Source organism: Dipodomys merriami, unplaced genomic scaffold, assembly GCF_024711535.1.
Source record: "Dipodomys merriami isolate MVZ:Mamm:240054 unplaced genomic scaffold, mDipMer1.0.p SCAF_1102, whole genome shotgun sequence".
In the NCBI taxonomy this organism is placed as follows: Eukaryota; Metazoa; Chordata; class Mammalia; order Rodentia; family Heteromyidae; genus Dipodomys; species Dipodomys merriami.
In genome coordinates, this window is record NW_027202386.1 from 226,891 (window position 1) to 244,148 (window position 17,258).

Sequence of the window (17,258 nt, forward strand, 5' to 3'; positions counted from 1 at the left end):
GGCAGGCTTAAATGATTAAGAAGACCCACTAGCTCTAGTTGGCTTCAGGTATGGTATGATCTGGAGGTTTGTGGGACTGTCAGGGCATGGGCTTTTTCTCTCTGAGTTCTATTGGTTCTGCCTTTATCTTAGACTGAGCACTCTGTCCTCCTCTCATCCCTTCTCACCTTGGTGGTAAAATATGATAACGCTTTCTGATATTATATCCATATGCAGAACCTATAGGAGAGAATCTGTATCTGTGGCCTCTGTAGAAAAGACAAGAAATGTCTTTTCCTATTATCTTAGCATGATCTGTTTAAATCTTATTGGTCCACTTTGGATCTGATGTGTTTATTATGATAGGATTCATTCACAATCACACTAGTCAGGAAGATGGGCTGTGCTGGGTGACTTATCCTACCTTAGAGCTAGGGATGGGTTTGGGCCACCCCGGTCATATGGAAAGAGCATTTACACAGAGAGGCTGGCTACTCCTGGTTGTGGGGGTGGGAAAGATAGTTGAGAAGAGGCTGACAGATGTCCATGCCGGATCCCTGCCAATATCGTGGGGACTAGACTTGACCCTCAAAAGGCCACCCCTTTGCGACTCTAGCCCTGTCCTTGTGGAGCACTGACCCTGCATCCTGTAGATCAGCACTCTCTGACACCCCTGGGCTGAGATGCCAATGGCATGGGCCTCAGTTTCTCACTGGGCAGAGCTTGGGTGTTAGGATTGCCAGCCTTGTTGCCTCAAGATGAGTAGTTGAAAGCTGTCTTCATTGAGAATTATCTTGTCAGTTCTGTGGCTGCCTTCCTCTCCCTGCTTTGAGAGTTGCCGCTCTCTCATATGCATGCTCACTGAAAATCTCTTGAGCTGAAAAAGAGCTTCTGTCTCTTCAACTTCCAACATCCCCTCCCTCCCCCATCCCCCGCCCTTCCTAGCTGGAGGAGGTGGAATGTTCATACTTTGAAAGCTAGAGGAAGCTAAACAATTCTGCTTGCTGTGTGTGGGTGGGTGTGTATTTATCAATGTGTAGCTGTTTCTCCATGTGGCTCTCTTTCTCACTCTTTGATCTTTCCATACTTCCTGTTTGCTGCCCTCTGCTGAATAGAGATAGGAGAAGGAAGGGCCAAACAAAAAGCAGCCCCAGTTTTTCTTCTTTTTCTTAGGTTTTTGAGAAGTTGTAGCTGTGAATGCAGAATTTTCCTCAGCTTTCTTAGATGATGGAAGACACAACATAAAATACTACTAGTAAGAATCATAATGAGGAGGATATATAATTTATATGTCTATTCATTTAGCTCATCACTTCTTTTTTTGTTTTGATTTTTGGTCAGTGGTGGAACTTGAACTCTGGGCCTGGGCGCTGTCCCTCAGCTCTTTAGCTGAAGGCTATTGGTCTACCAATTGACCCACAGCCCACTTCCTGTTTTCTGGTGGTTAATTGGAGATAAGAGTCTCACAGACTTTCCTGCCCAGGCTGGCTTTGAACCCTGATCCTCAGATATCAGCCTCCTGAGTAGCTAGGATTGAAAGACCCCAGACTCACTGGGATGCTTTCTTCAATGGGAGGGCACCCCAAGAACCAAGACTCCAAACCAGCAGATGCAACAAGCAAAAGGAGTTTATTAGACATTTGCGCAAACGGGCTCTCTGTCCAAGGCAGACTGGAAGCCCGAGCAGTGGTTACAGACACTTTTAAAGACAAAAACCACAGGATTAGCATAAGACCCCAGGCTCCCCAGGATTGGTTCAGCTTAAAAATCAACTGCACGGGAATTTTTGTGACACTTCTTGAAAACTAGTTGGTTCCCTAGGGGGAGGCTTCTCTGGAGGGGAGTCCACATAGTTCCAGGCTCGCGATTGGTTGACATTTGACCTAGTTTGCTGGGCTCGCCAGATGGTCCTTGTCTTGAGCCCCCTGCCATGAGTTTTTACACAGGAATTCAGGAGAACATACTCTTGTTCTTTATCTATGTTTGCAGACCTTGTCCCTGGGCCTGCATCTGAACTTTGTAACTTTTTAACTTATTTCTGGGAAGGGAAGAGTCAGTGTTAGCGCAAGCAGGTTTACAGAAGCAGAATTAGCAGTTAGTAAGTTGTAAAATGGACATAGCCCCAATTTCAATCTTTCAGGATTACTGGCATGAGCCACGGGTGCCTGGCTTGTTTCGTTGCTGTGTTTGACTGAGTTCAGGAGGCCAGACATTTAACCTCCCTGGACCCTCTGTTTCCTGGCCTGTAAAGTAGAGCTTTCCCTGTCTCCCATACCAGCAGAGTACAGCTAAAATTGGGCTTGTCAGAGCCAGAAGCTAGTGACTCATGCTTGTAATCCTAGTTACTCAGGAGGCTGAGATCTGAGGATCGTGGTTCAAAATCTGGGAGACTCTTATCTCCAATGAACCACCAAAAAAGCCAGATGTGGAGCTGTGGCTTAAGTAATAGAGCACTATCCTCGATCACAAAAGCTCAGGGCCAGTGCCCAGGCAGGCCCCTGTGTTTAAGCCCGAGGACTATAGTAGGAAGAAAGGATAGGGTGGGCCTTTTTCGGTTTTTGACCCATACCTCTTCCCACCTGGCTTTCCTTGGGACAGCTGTCAGGTGCTGTGGCAAGTATACAGTGGTGAATGGGATGGACTGGAAAGCAGGAAGAGCAAATGGCACTCCAGACTTCCTGCCGTGTATATAACATTCCTTCTCAGTGTTAGAACTTTAGGCAAGTTATTTTCATCTCTTTTCACCTCTTTTCTACCCCTGTAAAGGAGACTTGAGAGAATGAATTTTAGCAACTTGACTCAGACAATTTTTAGGGATTCTAATTAATAACACAATTTATACAGCATTTTGAGATTTTCAAAGAACTTTTCACATAAGTGATCTCACCAAAGTTGTCTTAACAACCAGAAGGTGGTATTTGGGCCATTTAAATGATAAAGGAATGAAGGCCAGAAAGACAGTTTATGGCAAAGCGAGGCCTCTGTGTCCACAGTTTCATATAGGGATCTTGGTTACTTTCTAAAAGTTTATCCTTTTGTTCATTGAGCTAATAATGACAGGTTCCCATAGTCCTTAGGCTTCTCCTGTGCACAAGGATTGTTTTTCTAAGACAGGATCCATCTATCTAGCCCATGTTTGCTTCATACTCTTAGTATTTTTCTTGCCTCTGCTTCCTGAGTGCCACAATACATGGCCATAGGGATGGTTTTATTGAGGTCCTCCATCTTTCTTTAGTCTGCTTTGACTGGGAGTGTAGCAGGGTGAGAGCCAAGCCCTGAGTTCTAAAGTTAGCTTGTATTCACAACTCCCAGTTGTCCTTCTATAGCTGAGTGGCCTGGGACCTGAATGTTTTCATGTGTACAAGAATGGTAAACTTACCTTTATTCATGCAGGGCTGGTGCTCTACCACTAAAACTGCACCTCCATTTTCTACATTTCTTTCTAGTTAGACATAAGAGTCTCATAGATTTTCCTGCCTGGGTTGGCTATGAACTGTAATTCTCAGATCTTAGTCTCCTGAGTAGCTAGGATTACAGGTATGAACCGCTAGCATCTGGCCATTAAGCATATATACATATAAACATATACATATACCTATACATATACATACACATATACATATACATATACGTACACATATACATATACATATACATACATACATACACACATATATATATACATACATACACACACACACACACACACACACACACACACACACACACACACACACACACACACACACACATATATATATGAGCCACCTTCCGAGCCCCTTGGAAGCTGTTTGTTTATGTCTGGATCTTTACCCTGCCAGGGATGGACTTTCTGTGTAGCCCTGGCATAGTGACCCATGGCAAAAGGACATGTAGCTAAATACCAAACCACTTTCTACACATATGTCCTTGCACCACACCAGCCACAATGCTAGCAAAGACCAGAAGCTGGGATTTGACAGAAATTTATTCAAGAGTCCTAAACTGGTTCTTGGTGTGTCCAGGATAGCAAGGAGAGTTTTGGATCTGGCCAGTGTGGAAGCATCAACCTCACTAGAGCACTAGATCTTAAACTAGAAATTGGAAAGCCACTGGTTCCCGCTTTGGGCCTCAGTTTTGACTCTTGCTACATGGTGCTCTGTGGTCCATGAGGTGGTTCAGTGCCAAATTATACAGGACTTGTGTTCAAGAGAAGGAGGATTTGCATTCAATGACAAATTTACATAGGCCTTGTCAGTGAGAATGTCTTCATCAAGAGGATTTGAGGGAAGGTTGTGGTTCCTGCTCTGTCTGTGAGCCTTTAGCTGGGCTCTGGTCTTCTCAGGCTTGTTTCTACTTCTGTGAAATCCTTCCAGGAAACCTCTTCACATTGAGTTGCTATGGCACCTGGGGCTCCTCTTGGCTGTGACAGCTTCTGACACTGCCCTTATTTGGGGGCAGCTTGGATGGTTTTGAGTAGCCCTAGTCAGACATGCCTTAGAATCCGTTGAGATTCATCTTGTGTGTTTTTTATTTTAGATGGAAGTACATGGGTTTGGGAGAAGAAAACTAGAGAAGTATATGCCATTCTTAGCACAAAGTTGATGTATTTTTATGGTCAATTTGACCTTGATCACCTAGTCCATGGGCGTTCATAGTTCTCCAATGTCAAGAATCTCTTTTTTTCATTCTTTTTAAAACTTTACTCCCCCCATCCTCCATTTGTCTCTTTCTGTGCCAGTACTAGAGCTTGAACTCAGTGCCTGGGTGCTGTCCCTTAGCTTTTTCATTCAAGGCTGGTGTTGTACTACTTAAGCTATACCTCCAATTTGGGGTTTTGCTGATTCATTAGAGATAAGGGCCTCATTGATGTTTCTGTTTGTGCTGGATTTGAACTTCTTTTCTGTTTTTAGATTTTGTTTTGTTTTGTTTTTTTGGGGTCTGGTTGTGGGGCCTGAACTCTGGGCCTGGGTGCTGTCCCTCAGCTCTTCAGCTCAAGGCTAGCACTCTACTACTTGAGCCACAGTGCCACTTCCGGCTTTTTTCTTTTTGCTTATGTGGTGCTGAGGAATCGAATCCAGGGCCTCAGGCATGCAAGGCAAGCGTTCTACCACTGAGCCACCTTCCCAGCCCTGGAATTGAACTTCTATCATTAGATCTCAGCTTCCTGAGTAGCTAGGCATGCCCATCTCTTTTGAGAAGGCCTGGTGATGTAACACATTATTGGCTGTTTGCTGTGCACCTGGTACAGTGTTGTGTGGCAGGGCTATGAAGACATGCAAGACATGATCTGTGCTTAAGCATCCCAAGAATGAACTGCAGTTCAGATGTGTGCAACAGCACTTAGTGCACCAGGGAATGTGCAGTGAGAGTGTTCATAGGGGCTCCAAGGAAGTTAGTTACCTGACAAGGCTTTCTAATTTCCTGATTTTGTGCTTTCAGTGAATTTCCATAGTTCCCTTCCATTTCCTTCAAACCATAACATTTTAAATGTTACAAAAGGGAGAGAAAATTAAGGAAGCTAGCATATTTCTTTTGGGGACATATCCAGAGACTCGTTATTTTTAAGCATTTGCTTAGCATTTTGTGTTGAAAGCATTTTCAAGTCATTAATTAGTAATTCACATTAATATGTAGATGGAATTAATCTATTCCAGGCAGAAGTTTTTCTTGAGGAAATAAAAAGAAACTTAAGTGCTATTCCTTTCCACCTACATGTCTCTCCTCCCCTCTGCCACACTTTATCTTGATCATGATTTGGATGATCGCTCTGATTATTGCTCTCATTAAGCGCCACAGGTGTCTGTGGAGCTTCCACAAAGTTCGGGTTGGGTGCTTTCCCTCTCTTCTGGACTCTAGGCTGTATGTAGGCTGCTGTGTGGACTCATTATCACTTGAAAATGAAATTGGCCTCATAAATAGTCATCCTCAGAAAACGAATGGCTCTCCCATTTTTATTTTAGTTGCATTCAGCTGAAAGCCTCTTAGGTTGTATTCTTGTTTAAGAAGAGGTTTTTTTCCCCTCCTTTTATCCTTCTTGCTGGTCCTATGGCTTGAATGCAGGGCTAGGTCTTACATGCAAGGCCAGGAGATTTTTTGTTTGATTTTGTTTGTTTGTTTTCCCTCAAGGTTAGTGTTCTACCACTTGAGTCCCAGCTCCACATCTGTCTTTTTGGTGGTTATTTGAAGTTATGTGACTCAAGGACTTACCTTTCTTTCTGAGCTGGTTGAAAACCATAATCCTCAGATCTCAGCCTCCTGAGTAGCTAGGATTTCAGGTGTGAAACACTAGTAGCTGGCTAGGAGTTTAGTTTTTACCTTCAGAAAAAAAATCTCTTCCTTTCTGTGGAAAAAGGGCTCCCCTGTCCTCATATTTGATCAAGACAATAATTTTCCACCCTGTACAGATGAGGAAACTGAGGCCCATGAGGACCAATCTCAAGACTGGTAAAATTCAGAGCTGATATTTGGAGTCTTAACCTCTGGTGGGAGAAGCTTCCAGAGGATGTGATGGTCTCCTCATTACACTCTTGTCTTCATTTTGTCACATGGTGAGTTGCTTCAAGAGCTGCCTGTCTATGAGGCCCCCTGTCCTCTTCCTTCCTTCCTGTCCTGACACAGAGGAGGTATCCTGAGTACTAAGATCTCTGTGACATCAGTCATGTATAGAATCAGCCTATTGTCCATGTGGGGTAATAAATCTGAAGATTGTATCCCTGTCCTCAGGGAGCTCTTAGTGTGATCAGGGAAGAGATGCCTTGTACTCCTGGGATCCCATTCATTGACCCCCTCTCTTTCTGCCCTTGCAGGAAATTCCTGTTTCAGTAAGCAGTTATTATATGCCAGGCTTCATACTCACAGACTGCTATCTGTGACAAACTACTTATTAGTAGGTGAAATTATTGTTCCTCTTACCAGATAGGGGATGAAATTCCTACAAAAATCGTTTTAGGGCCAGGCGCCAGTGGTTTATGCCTGTAATCCTAGCTACTCAGGAGGCTGAGATCTGGTTCAAAGCCAGCCTGGGCAGGAAAGTGTGTGAGACTCTTATCTCCAATAAACTACTAGAAAACCAGAAGTGGTGAGGTAGAGCACTTACCTTCAGCTGAAGAGCTGAGGGATAGCACCCAAGCCCAGAGTTCAAGCCCCATGACTGACAAAATATAAAAAATAAATAAAAAATAAATAAATAAAAAGTAATTGTTTAAGGAAGGAGCTAAGAGAAAGAAAATATAGCTAAGAAAAATGAGGGCAACCGAGGTTACTGATCTCCATATCTAAGAGATATAAAAAACATTCAAGTTCAAAAAAAAAAGATTGCAGCCAGGTGCCGGTGGCTCAGAACTGTAATCCTAGCAATTCAGGAGTCTGAGAGCTGAGGGTCCTGGTTTGAAGCCAGCCTGGAAAGAAAAGTCTGGGAGGGTCTTTATCTCCAATTAACCTCAAAAAGCCAGAACTGGAGGTGTGGCTCAAATGGTAGAGCACTAGCCTTGAGCAGATAAAGCTAAGGGATAGGTCAGTCCCCAGCTGAGTGGGGCTCAGTGCCCCAGCTCTGAATTCACTCTCCAGTACTGGCACCAAAATAGGAATAATATTAATAATTACTTAAGAAGCAGGAAATACTTAGAATTTGGTAGATGTTGAGTCCTGAAGCTCCCTGTTGAGTTGCCTTGTTTCCTTTGTAGTACTGTTGCAGTGTACATGGTGTGTGTGTGTACACAAGTAACCCTATTAGTTGTTTTATTGTGACCGTTAGGACCCATGAGTAAGAACTATTACAAGAAAACAGAGGTGTTGAACAATATGCTGTAAGCCAAAACAGTAGATTGCCAAGCCAGATGGGCCCAGGTATCCTTGATTCTGGAATGTGCACAGTTAACCAATCACAGACAGTATTGGAACCTTGGTTAAATCCCAGAGAAAAAGTTCTTTGCTGTGGAGGCTACAAGATAGCCAGGTAGCCCTGGAAAACTGGCCAAGTGAACATCCTGTGTTAAAATAGGGAGAGGCAAGTCAGTAAGGTGGAGCTCTACAATGCTCTGAAGGAAATGGGCAAAAGCGAGAATACGTGTCCTAGAGGGCCTTGTTGTAAGTCTTCTCCCCACCCCCACCCCAGAAATTGTCCCTCAGCTTTTTGCTCAAGGTTAGCACTCTGCTACTTGAGTCACAACTTTACTTCTGGCTTTTGTGTTGCTTTATTGGAGAAAAGGAGCCTCATTGAATTTCCTGCTTAGGCTAGCTTCAAAGCGAGGTCCTCAGATCTCAGCCTCCTGATTACGATTACAGGCATGAGCCACTGGCACCCATCCTACGATACTGTTCTTAATGGCAGTGGCAGTCAGATGGGGCCTTCATCCATGTTTTATATGATCTCATCCTAATAGATACTGTCCTCAGGCTAGAGTCTAAGGGACTGGCTGGAAAAGCTCAGGCCTGGCCACAGTGACAATTCAGTGAGTTACATTTCTTGGATTTGGATGCAGGCCATCTACTTTGCTTCTTGGGCTCCTGCTTTCAAGTGCTCTGCTCGACTATACCTGGAGTTTCTGGTAAGACGCATGGGAGAATGTGGGTACTTTCTCTCAGGTGATGGCCATATGGGGAGGAACAGAGGACAGTGGCCCACCCTGGTTTCACTATCCCTTATTACTGATAGCAGAAATACCAGCTTGTGTTCAGAATGGCTTAGAAGCAGCTCTTGGTGGCTTTGCAGCTTGGCTTTCAGTTCTGACATGACAGTGCATTGGGAAGGTTCTGGATCCAGAGTCAGGCTCAGCTTTGGGTCAGTGTCTGCCACGTGCTAGCTCTTGCTTCCATCCCAGATGAGTCACTGTCCATCTCTAAGCTGCCCTGCCATGTCTCCTCCTCATATACCTTCTTCTGATGAAGAAATTCCCTTCAGATAAATAGAGATTCCATGGAAGGAAATTGTTCATGTACAGCTGGTTTCTCCACAAACAGTTGTTCAATTTTATTTCCCTTTCATTTTTCTTCCTCTTCCCAGAGATCACTGCCTCTAAGAACTTGATAGCAGATAGACTTAGATGATTACATGTAAATTGGAGCTGGCTTCTGAAACTCCAGGCGAGTTTCTGCCGACCTGGGAGAATTTTTTAGGGCCCTATGCACCTAATGCATTTTAGTCTTTATTTTTATTTTTCACCTATATTTTTCTTCTCATATTACTTCTAGGTGCCTTTTATTTTCCTTTAGGACTCATGCATAATTTTGGCTGCTTTTAGGTATAATTAATAAAAGGCCCAAATCATTTCAGTGATAGGAAGATTTATTATTTCACATAATAATAACCATGGCACAAGGGTAACTGTAGAATTCATTAATTCAGTGGCTCAGTACTGTCTTCTTTTTTTTTCTCTTTTCTTTTTTGTTGTTCATGGGGCTTGAACTCTGGGCCTGGGCAATGTCCCTTAGCAACTCAGCTCAAGGCTAGCATTCTACCACTTGAGCCACAGTGCCACTTCTGGTTTTCTGCTGGTTTACTGGTGATAAAAATTTCACAGGTTTTCCTGCCTGGGCTGGCTTTGAACTGTGATCCTCAAATCTTAGCCTCCTGAGTAGCTAGGATTACAGGCATGAGCCACCTGCACCCAGCCTGTCTTCTTATATTTATATTCCTACCATCTTTTGAATTGACCATATTGGGTATATTCTCCCAGCTAAAGTTCATCGTCACAAGTTAGCTATTGCAGCACCAGACATCTATGTAAACACAGAAAACAACAGTATGAATGATGGGACAAAATCAGGATTTGTTTGTAAAGAGGAAGGAGAAGTGACTGCTGAGGTGATATTAATCCTTGATAAGAAGCATGTACCTTTTCTCTTTTGCCTACAGGTTAAGAACAAATATGTTGTCATGGCATAATGTGATATACATACTGTGCCCTCTACTATTATTTCCTCATTTTACTTCATTCTGTTCTCTACACTAGAAGGCCAAACCAGACCATTAGCTATTGCCAGTACTAGGTACACCTCATTTTTACCTCCGTGTTTTAGGCAGGCTGAGCCTGTGCCTGAACCACACCCTGCCCATGTGCCCTGCCCTGCAGCTGTAGTACAAGACAAAAACGGCTAGAGTCAATAGTAGAAGCAGAACTCTCCTCTGCTCCCTCCCAAATATTATTTTAGACACAATCTTTTTATTTTTATTGTAAGATAAAACAGAAAATACAGCTGGCGCTGTTGGGTTATGCTTGTAATCCTAACTCTTCAGCAAGCTGAGATCTTAGGACTGAGTTTCAAAGCTAGCCTGGACAGAAAAGTCTTTGAGTCTCTTCTCTCCATCAAACCATCAAAAAGCCTGAAGTAAAGCTGTGGCTCAAGTGGTAGAGTGCCAGCCTTGAGCAAAAAAGCTAAGGGACAGCACCCAGGCCTTGAGTTGAATCCTCAGAACTGGCACCCCCACTCAGGCTCTATCCAGGATCCTGCTTTCCCTTGATCTGTCAGACCTCCTCTGCCTCCTCCAGCCTGTGACATTTCCAATGTCTTTTCTTTAGCATGAGCTTGACACTTTTGGAAAGGGCAGCTACTGATCTTGTGGGAAGCCTCCTAGTATGACTTGGGTGAGTGTTTTTTTTTTTTTTTTATTTTGTTTGGTCCTGGGGCTTGAACTTAGGGCCTGGTTGCTATCCTTGAGCTAGTTCTAGGCTATCACTCTACCACTTGGATCTAAAACACCACTTCCAGTTTTCTGGTGTTCACTGGAGATAAGAATGTCACAGACTTTCCTCTCTGGGCTGGCTTTGGAGCAATATCCTCAGATCTGAGCCTCCTGAGTGGCTAGGGTTTCATGGGTGAGCCACTGAGACCCAGCTAGGCTGATATTAGTTAGTTAGTTTGTTTTTGTATGCCTAATTTTATGACTGAATGAGAAAACTCAGTACCTCATATCAGTTTCTGATGTCTCATTGCCTGGGTGTATCTTTGGTCACCTACTTAAGGTGATCCTTGCCAGTTTTTTTCAGGATGAGGCCACTGTTTCTTATATGGTAATTGGCAAATAATCTAAGTCTACAGTTCAATTGCAAAGAGATTTTCTTCAAAGGGTATCTCTGTGCATGTTTAGCTTAAGAAACAGATGGGAAACAGATACTACGGTTGAGAAGGACATGGGCCAGGTTGGTATCCCAGCAAGATCTTCTGCCTCATCTCTAAATGGCCCAGCTGATGAAGTGCCTGTGCTTCAACCTCAACTTCTGTTTGAGAACCTAGCCTGATATTGTTGATTTGCCTATAAGGTTTTCTGCACTTGAAGTTCCCTGCAAGAGGGTTTCCTTCCAAACTGAGATTCATAAAGTGAGTTAGGTTTAACAGAAGCAACATAAAATGGAACTGGAATCAAGAAGCATTTATTTAGCATTTATTTATCTGCTACTATGTTAAATCTAAGGAACGTGAAAGTCATAGTCTCTGTCCACAAATCCAGCACCTTTTCTTCAAGGGGAGGACTTTGTTTTCGAGACCTAATGAAAAAACATTAAAAAAATCCCCCTGAGGGAGAGCACTAGCCCTGAGCAAAAGAAGATCAAGGACAGAGGCCAGGCCCAAAGTTCAAACCCAGCATAAAGAAAAAGTTCATGGGTGATTTTCACTATCTATGAGATGAGCTTAATATTCTAGTTTAGAAGCCTGGCACTAGTGCTCACAGCTGTTATCCTAGCGACTCAGGAGGCTGAGATCTGAGGATCATGGTTCTGAGCTACCTTGAGCAGGAAAGTCCGTTAGACTTTTAGCTCCAATTAACCAGTAAAAAGCTAAAAGTTGAGGTATGGAACAAGTGGTTAAGTACCAAACTCCAAGGTAGAGTGGGAGGCCCTTAGTTTAAGTCTTATTATAGGTGTATGTGCAATATACATACACACACATGAAATTTTAAAAGTTCCAGTTTAGCCCCAATGATTCTTCAGGAGATTAAGGTGACATAATGATAAGGAACCAGAGTACTGCAAGAGGGCACAAACATACTTGTTGACATGGATTTAGAAGTCTGGTGGAGTCTTTGGAGGCACCTGCACCTAAGTCACTAATTAGGGCTGATGTGCCCCAGTAGTGTTAGTTTTCTGATTTGGATGCTGATTATCCTTATAATCCCTTTCTTTACTTAAATTGTATGATCTTTTGAGCTCCTGTTCTGACACAATGGTTTAACTACATTTGTTTTACTGTTCTCTTTAAATAGCTTTTCACCTGTGAGACTCTTATCTTCAATCACACACACACACACACACACACACACACACACACACACACACACACAGCTGGAAGTGGAGCTGTTGTTCAAGTGGCTGGGCCCTAGGCTAGAACAAAAAAGCTCAAAAGCAATTCCCAGGCCATGGGGTCAAGCCCCAGAAATGAGGTAAGAGGAAGGTAGCAGCTATTAGATGAAACAGCAGGATAAGAGGCCAGAGCTAGAGTGGTCAAGCCTATGATCCTAACTACCTAAGGAAGTTGAGATCTGAGGATCCAGATTTGAAGCCAGCCCAGGCAGACAAATCAGAGATTTATCCCTAAATAACCAGCCTGGGTTCAATTTCCTCACCTGACAGAAACAAAAACATAAAAGTAAACAAAATTTCTGGGGAAGGTTTATTTCATATGATGGCTCTTCTGAAAACACTGAAGCCGTAGAAAACATGGATTCTCTTTTTCTCCTCTCCTGTCTCCCTTTTTCTTTCTTTTTTCTTTTTTCTCTGTGCTCTCTTTCTGTCTAGCACATGCTAGGCAAGATATGTAACCACTGAGTTTCATACCTAACCACATGTTTGGATTCTTAGATAATCCAATTCTCACTGGGTGCCAGTGGCTCATGCCTACAAACCTAGCTACTCAGGAGGCTGAGATCTCAGGATCATGGTTCAAAGCCAGCCCGGGCAGGAAAGTCCATGAACTCTTATCTCCAGTAAACCACCAGAAAACTGGAACTGGCTATATCTCTCAAATGGTAGAGTGCTCGCCTTGAGCTGAATAGCTGAGGGACAGCACCCAGGCCCAGAGTTCAAGCCCCATGACTGACAAAAAAAATACAATTCTCTTTACCTCAGAAAAGTTCCATTTTCCTTATATTTATAACCTTATGCCTTTCTAGCTCCAAAAATCCAGACTTCACACATTTACACTGCTGAAGGATAAATAATGAGATGCATCTTTTGATGAGGGAAGGGTCCGGGGTCATCCTAAAAACCACAAATCAAAGCATCTTACACTTCTGCTTAGAAACCTACTGCCATTTCCCATTAAGTTCCATATTAAGAGTTAAATCTATCCTGAGCTGGGTGCAGGTTGCTAATGCCTACAATCCTAGCTACTCAGGAGCCTAAGGTTTAGGGATCATAGTTCGAGACAAGCTTGGGCAGGAAAATCTGAGATTCATCACCATTTAACCACACATACGCATACACACGCGCGCGTGCACACACACACACACACACACACACACACACACACACACACACACACACACACACACACACAGAAAATAAAAAGAAAACTTCATCCCATCTCGTAAGCCTGACAAGACATGGTGTCCAAATCCCAGACCTCATCTTATCTTTGTGCAACCCCCACCCCCATTTTTTTGTGCCAGTCCTAGAGCTTAAACTCAGGGTCTGGGCACTGTCCCTGTGCTTCATTTACTCAAGGAACATACTCTACCACTTGAACCACAGCATCACTTCTGGCTTTTTCTGTGTATGTGGCACTGAACCCAGGGCTTCATGCATGCTAGACAAGCACTCTACCACTAAGCCACATTCCAATTTACTTGGCCTCCCTTTTTTTGCAGCTTTTTTCTTTTTCTTTTCTTGGATTGCTAAAATTTGTTAAGGCCTTTGCATTTGCTAGTTAGTCCTCCCTCACCTTTTCCTGCCCCATTCATATAACTAAGCGTCCTCTCAAACACTTTGCTACTGGCCTGGACAGCCCTGTTCTGCCCATTTGGGCCTTGCCAAGTCAGTGGCTTGGGTGACCCCTGACCTCGGGATAATGTGGGAGGGTACTTGGCACTCAGTACCTCTCGGATGGTCAGATCTTCAAAAACACAAAGGCAGTCTCCTTTTCCAAGCCAACATCACTCCAATGACTATGGTCAGCCAACCTTTAAACCACTGGTTGGTGCCCAAACTCAACAAACCAGACCCCAGCCGCATCAGATCGAAGAAGAAGCAGGACCAAGAAGTACAAGCGGCCAGACCCACCCAGCAGGGGGAAGTATTCCCCAGGCATTGGGAGCATGTTTTGGAGGTGTCAGCAGTGGCTGTGGTGCTGGCTGGGTGCATAGTACTCCCCAAGTTGTGGTCGGCAGGAGCAAGGTAAGTCCCAGAGTAGGTGCTGGTAGCCTTGATTGCTGAGAAGAGAAAATGAAAGAAAAGGTGGCCTGAGGGTGTGTGGTAGGTGTGAGAGACACAAGCATATGCATTTTGGTTCCTTAAAAATATGAATCCCTTCAGCTTATTTTTTTCTTAGTTCACTGGTGTATTCTCTTCCAATTCATCATAAAATACCCAGAAAACTTAGGAAACCATTAAATAATGCAATTTCACTTTCACCTACCTGTTATTCATTTATGTTTGCTGTGAGATGATGAATTCATTGAGAGTAGAGTATCTACATTCCTTCTACTAATAATATTAACAGCATAAACAATATAAACTCATAGTCTTCCAGTCTAGAACATTCTAGATGATTTTTTTGGTCGGTCCTGGGGCCTGAACTCTGGGCCTGGGCACTGTCCCTCAGCTCTTCAGCGTAGGGCTAGCACTCTACCACTTGAGCCACAGTGCCACTTCCGGATTTTTCTGCATATGTGGTGCTGAGGAATCAAACCCAGGGCATCATGCATGCAAGGCAAGCACTCTACTACTGATCCACCTTCCCAGCGCCTCTAGATGATCTTTAAATCATGTAGATTCAAATTTAGATGGTGATGACCAAAAAATAGAGATTACCATTGTTTCCTATTTCAGAGTATGTCCTAATCTTATATGAAGTTACATGAATTACATTTCTACAATGATATATTTTGTATGTATTACATATCGTGCATGAATTACACATATTATACAACACACACACACACACACACACACACACACACACACACACACACACACACACACACACACGTATACATACAGCTTAGCTCCAAGGTGTCTTAAAGTTGCTTTCTGGTTTCATGCCTTGTGATTGTTTTTCTCCCTGGTATTTTAATGGCTCTAGGCAACTGGTACCATATATAACTTTGAGCTTTCTCATGGATTGTTTTTATACCTTTGAACTCTTTCTCTGGCATTTTCACCTATCATAATCCTATGTACCTCTCATGGCAGACATTTGCAGATGCCTATGGGCCTAATAAAGTTAACATAAATGAGTGAATTGAATTCAAGTGCCAGTTTTGAGGTGCAGGAGCATTGCCTGAAAGGACCAGTTGCCTGAAAGGACCATTTGGCATGAGGTAGTTATTAACCAGTCAGTATAGAGCCTTTGTTTCAAGTTTTCAAGGGAAATTGGACACTTGCACATTTGTATGAAGACTGGTTTTTTGTATATATTTTTTACTGTAAAGATACTGTACAGAGGGGTTACAGTTACATGAACAAGGTAATGAGTCCATTTCCTATCGAGCAATGTTACCTCCTCCTTTGTTTTTCTTCTTCTTTTTTTTATTGTGAAAGTACTGTACAGAGGGGTTACAATTACATGGGCACGATAATGAGTACATTTCTTATCAAGCATTGTAGCCTCCTATTTTTTTTCCCCTTCCCATCCATTCCCATCCTCCCCTCTGTCCCCCCATCCTCCCTGCCCCCCACAAAAGTTCATTTTCGACATGATGACTTGTACATCTCATTGTTGCAATGGGTCCACCTGTATCCTTATTTAAATGATTTTTTTCCCTTTTCCCTCCACAAATTATACCGACACTAAATACAGTGAAAGCAGGGGTTATACTGTGGGGGAGGGACATACAAAGCAACAATGAAATAATCTTATAAATGTGTTAGAAACAATCACATGAAAGAAAAAAAGCATTTGAATACATATCTTAGGGTTCATTTCCCTAACATCACCTTATCTGACCTTTTCTGCTTGACTCAGACATATACTAGATATTGCAAATAAGGAAATCTATGGGACCTATGTTTCTTTGGGCCTGGCTTATGAAGACTAGTTTTTAAACATGGAACTCATTTAAAAGTTTAGACACTATATAGATAAATTAAAAACATCTCTAGGCTAGGTTTGACACTCCAAGCTCTAGACTTTTGTTTGGTACTTTGTGATTGAATAATGTCTTCTGATTCAAAATGGCTGTTTTCCTTTCTGCTAGCATTTTTGGTGTATATCTTAATTATAGTAGTGTGCTGGTCTTTCTGCCTTATTAGTTGCTAGTATGTTTTTAAAATCTATTTGAGGGTTGGGAAGGTTGCTCAGTGGTACAGCGCTTGCCTTGCATGCCTGAGGCCCTGAGTTCAATCCTCAGCACCACATAAGGAAAAAGTAAAAAGCCGGAAGTGGTGCTGTGGCTCAAGTGGTAGAGTGCTAGCCTTGAGCTGAAGAGCTGAGGGACAACGCCCAGGCCCAGAGTTAAGGCCCCATGACTGGACCAAAAAACAAAAAACAAAAACATAAAAAAAAACAAATAAAATCTATTTGAAACATTTGATATCATATATTGGCTCTTTCCTGCATGTAGTCCATGTCTCTATAGAAAAGGTTTATACATACCTATGTGTATGGGTGAAGGAGGGTGAAATAAAATGAGAGAGAGCAAAAAAGAAGAGGGTGAAGGAAAGGGCAGGAAATATATTAATTCTCTCAAGCTATTTGGTTCTCCTTCTCTTTGTTGAAGGGCCAATATGATATTGATTTAATTCCCAAAGAGCTCTTCTGGAAGGAATTAGATTGGGTATTTGAATTGCTGCTCAAAAGTTGATTTGAGGTGCTGGGAATGTGGCTTAGTAATAGAGTGCTTGCCTACCATGCATGAAGCCCATTGCTCAATTCCTCAGTACCACATACACAGAAAAAGCCAGAAGTGGGCTGTGCCTCTCAAGTGTTAGAGTGCTAGTTTTGAGCAAAAAAAGCTCCAGGACAGTGGCCAGGCCTTGAGTTCTAGTCCCAGAACTGGCAAAAATAATGTTGAAGTAGGAGGTCAATGGATATAGCCAAATGGTGGAGCTCTTCCCTGGTATGTGTGGGGTCCTGAATTCTATTGCTCACACTGTAAAAAAAAAAAAAAAAACATAAGTAAGTATGAAATATAAGTCAATCGTCAT